Source organism: Otolemur garnettii, unplaced genomic scaffold (assembly GCF_000181295.1).
Source record: "Otolemur garnettii isolate 467f Iridium unplaced genomic scaffold, OtoGar3 scaffold00003, whole genome shotgun sequence".
NCBI classification, from domain to species: domain Eukaryota; kingdom Metazoa; phylum Chordata; class Mammalia; order Primates; family Galagidae; genus Otolemur; species Otolemur garnettii.
In genome coordinates, this window is record NW_003852398.1 from 23,711,613 (window position 1) to 23,716,311 (window position 4,699).

Here is a 4,699-nt window from a genome sequence, read left to right on the forward strand (position 1 = left end):
CTTTAGGAAGGTTGAGAAGCACTGTTTTAAGACACACAGATGCCAAAAACCAGTAGAAATGAGCCCAAGCGAATGCTATGCTCTAGACACCTGCTCCCTTAGGTCCAGGTTTACCGTGCTGCCTGTGCCCCTAAATCAGAGAGTTGACATGTTCCTCCTGATTACAAGGTCACACTGAGACGTATCAGTGAGCACTTCACTCAGCTAAGTCCAAGAGAGGTCACTGGTCGCAGTCATCTCTGTTTTCATTACTAGTAGCTGACCTATTCTACACCCGACATGCTCTCCAAATCTAAAGGACATATACAATTAGAAAAATTTCTAAAAGATTCCACACTGTCTCACTGTGGACTCAGTCTGCTCCCAGAGACCCTCAGCACTTCCTTCCCCTGCCTCCTGAAAGATGGGTGGGCTATCTTTGCAAGACCTCTGTATCAGAGAACCCAGAAGACAGACCATTGTTTACCCACAAACTAGGAGAGGAAGCACCTATCTCTAGTCCTGAAGTTCTCATTCAGCATCTCAGAATCCATCATCTCTGTCTCAACTGTAAAGGGGAAAGGGATGTTCAGCCCAGTGACTTACGGCAAGTATGAGGAAGGCCCAGGATTTCTTCTTGAAACGCCACACCCAGTGTGGAGAGTAGGAGAGTGTGGGGCAGGTTTTTATAGCCCCCGTGTGTATAAGAATCACCTGGGAGTAGTTAAAATGTGAATCTCTAAGCTTCACTCCCACGGATCCTGTTCACTGATAAACACTTGTGAACAGAATTCCAAAACACTACAGAAGCACAGCTAGAATGACAATGAACCGCAGAGGGTGAGAGCTTCCACCGCACAGAAGGTTTCTGTTCCTCGGGCAATAGTAGCCTTGTCTTCTGGCTGAGGCAATGATAATAACAACAACAAAGTTGACTTTACAGAGAACTTGCTGTCTGGCAGGTGTGATGACAAGTGCTTGATATGCATTAGCTAGTTCACCTTCACTAATAGATGCTAATATCTCTGTTTTATAAAAATCTCTAGATTGGCTGCTATATACCTGAGGTCACACAGCTATAAGCAATTACAGCCACATGGCCTCTGAAACAAGTCCCTGCTTCCTGATCATAATAGTGCTTCCCAGAGATCCATGTTCCCTCCCTACAGCTGCAAACACTAACATGTGCCATGAACACCCCATTGCTTACAGCCACTGTTCTAAACTCCTGCTGATTAGTAACATTCTTGGAGATGTTCAGACCCTTTGGTCTAGCTGCATAGGTCGCTCAAGAACATGTTTAGAGACAGATGTACCTGATGGTGGTAATTATTTACCCAGTCCTCACTCCTTCTTAGTTGCAATTTTCAGAGCTCTATCTGAGTTAACTTATTTCATCTTTCCTACAACTCATTATTATAACCACACTGTCAATGAGGAAACACTGATGTCCCCCACAAAAGACCATATTAGTACATAATGAACACACAATGAACTTTGACCTCCAGCCTGCCACAACCTTCCCCAGAAACCAACTCCCCTTTGTCTGCAGTAACCTGCCCAGGAAGCCAGCCTGCTATCAGACAGACTTGTAGAAAGTCTGATGCCCGTCTTTAGTAACATTCTGGGAAAGCTAAACAGTAACACCTGTAACAATCAGCCCCAAATGGCCAGGACATGAGTAATAACTGAGACTTTCCATGACTTTTTGTCTCCCCTTCCAAATTACAATCACCTCAAGAAAGCTGGATCAGGCACTCCAACCAATTTCATAGGTTCAAGTTCACTAGGTTTCTAGTTACCCCATCTCTGGCTTCCCCAAGACAATAGTGTCCAGTCAAGCCTTCCCTTTGTCCAGTATAAAGTTTGCCCACCCCACTGCTTACCTTTGAGTCTCTGATAATGCAAGCAGTGGTGGCTGACTCACTTGCTATAGCAAGCCCCATATAAACAGCCTTGGCCTGCTCTTGTTTGGTTGATCTTTGTTTATTTCCATAGTTGCTTAAGACTCCACAGCATTTACGCGGCAGGTCTGGGAATCAATCTCAGGCATTTGGGTCCCAGAATCCACCCATTTTAGTGTGAGAATTAGAGCCTACTTCACAGACTTCAGATTAACTCTCAGGTTAGTAGCTGCTACTTCTAAGCTTTTGAAGATGGCTGGCTCCCCAGACTAATCTCCCACCTTCATTATAATTGTCTAGTCTGGAATTTCTCAGCATCAGCACTGTTGACATTTTTGGCTTGATACTACTTGATTCTGGGGGATGTCTTGTTCATTCCAGGATGTTTCCAGAGTTTCTGGCTTCTACATATACCTTCTTAGATGGCAGTGCCACCTTTCCTGTTATAACAACCAAAAATGTGTCCAGATACTCAACTGAATGGGAGAGGGCAACATCTCCCGTAATAAAAGACCACTAATCTAGAACAGTGCTTCTAAAAGCTTTGATGTGACACATCACTTGGGGTTCTTCTTAAAAATTCAGATGAATTCAGTAGGTCTGGGGCAGGGCCTGAGATTCTGCATTTTAAACAACTCCCAGGTGATGTGAATGATGCTAATCTGAAAACTTCACTTTTTAGAAAGAAAAATCTAGATTACAGTGTTTTCCTCAAAAATGAAGATTCTTCAGATCCAATCCAGGAAATGTTGATTCAGAGTACCCAGGTTGAGGCACAGACATCTGTATTTTAACAAGCTTCTAAGCTGGTTTCTATGTACAACAAAATGTCATAACCTGGTCTTGTTTCAATAACCTCAGGTCCAGGGCAGGGTTTCAGATTTGCTGAGAGCAGCCTAGAATTGCCTGGACATAGCATCCTAAACAGGCTTCACAGCAGTGACAAGTGTGCTTGGCTCTCTGCCCCAAGGGAAGGCTCTTTATGTTAAGATAATTGGAAACAAGTCCTGAGGGTGTGAGCACCTCAAGGTTCTATGACCAGGCAGGAGAAACTGACTCTGGCTACAGCAGCAGACATGGGCTGTCCTCAGGGTAAAAGGGGACTTCATTGAGGCTCAAAAAAGGAGCAAAGCATAGACGTTCTGGAGATCCATATAGCAAGAGGCAGTCAGAAACTTTTTTAAAATCAATAAAATCCCAGTAGTTCTTCTCTTGTTGAGTCAATTAGCTTAAGACTCAAAAAGAGAAAAAAAATAGCAAAGAAAGACACACACCCAAGAGAAAATTATTTTGGTATTGGCTATAGATTTGTCACAACTTAACTCTGAATCTTTTGTTTTGTGGGTATGGATTTCCTAGCAGAAGAATTAATAAAATGATTGACTACATTAAGACTCTGAAGTTAGAGCCGTGTTGATTCCTACACAAAGTAAAGCTCTAGGAGAGATGAAGGGACAGGCAAACAGGAAGATGAATTGGAGAGAGACAGAAAGTTAAACTTCCTAGACAGTTAACTTGATTCTCCAGTACGAACACATACAGGGGGAATCAGGAGAGAAGGAACATTTATACACTAAGTCCTGTGTTAGATACATTATTTACATTACTTAACCTCAAAACAACCCTTTGAATTAGATATTACTGCCTCACTTTTTAGAGCAGGAAACCAAAGCCTAAAGAGTTTAAGCAATTTCTTTGTGTCACACGGCGAAGAAGACTGAAATCTGGCTGTCCTCTTTGGTTTCTCTCTCTACAACCTTCATTAAATTGGCAGTCTGCCGGTACATCCCCTAATTATGGCTCAAATGACTGTACGCGGTGCCACAGTCCCAGCACCATTACTCTAAGAGCCTCCTAACTCTCTGACCCCTTTACTCTCCACCCAGCCATGAGAACATTATTTGGAAAGTGAAAATATAATGACATTACTCAAGTCCTGCTCTCCTTCCTCCGACCCCCATTTCATGCTTAAAATGCTTCCCATCGCCCTTGAAATAAAACTGAAACTGCTCATATGACATCCAAGGCTAAGATGTGATCCCTGGCAACCTTTCCACCCAACCCTTTGTTCATTCTTTTCCCACTGCCCTCAGATGCTCTGTTCAAGTCAGACTGAATTCAGGTGATTTCTTTCAGCAATTCTGTGCTTTCTCTCTCACACACCATTCTCCCTCCCTGAAACACTCTCCCCAGCTTTTGTCCCCTCCTAGGGAGGGATGCCCTTTCCTCAGGGAAGTCCTGCAGTGGCCCTGCTCCTATTTCTCCCCAGACTTCCCTGTGAAGCTCACGTTTTGTTATGGTGGCTGTGGAAATTCACCACTAAGATCTCTGAATGAGCAGTAATCCAATGACCTGAGCTCTGAAGCCACACTCCTCACCAGCTGCACCCAGCTCTTGACTGAGCCCGAGGGAATCCCAAGGCAGGACCATTCCTGGTAATGGCCACCTCCTCAGTTTCAAGCTGACTTGGCTCGAAAACTCTCATCACCTTGGCCAAACCTTTGCGAGAACTGCTTGGTAGATGTTTCCGACAGCTGTTCCTTACATACATCATTTTCTCCCCTGGGGGGTCAGACGTGCCCTGTGGCCTGATGTTTTCTCCCATGCTCCCCGGGTCCCTGGCTCCCTCTCCTTTTTTCCTCATGGGCAGGTTCTCTGATAAATCTCTTGGTACCTGTCTCTAAGAGGACCAGAGCTAACATACTCATTTAATTCTCTGTCCCTGTTCACTAGACTATGAACCATATGAAAGAAGGGGCCCAGCCTGTATTGCTTACCATGAACTAACTTCTGTATCTGGCACAAATTAGCCACTC

At 44.2% G+C, this 4,699-nt stretch overlaps 1 pseudogene; it reads left to right on the forward strand.

The window, feature by feature from the left end:
- The first annotated feature begins 592 nt into the window (after window positions 1-592).
- LOC100961046 overlaps window positions 593-4,699 on the forward strand; it is a 21,650-nt pseudogene continuing 17,543 nt past the window's right edge.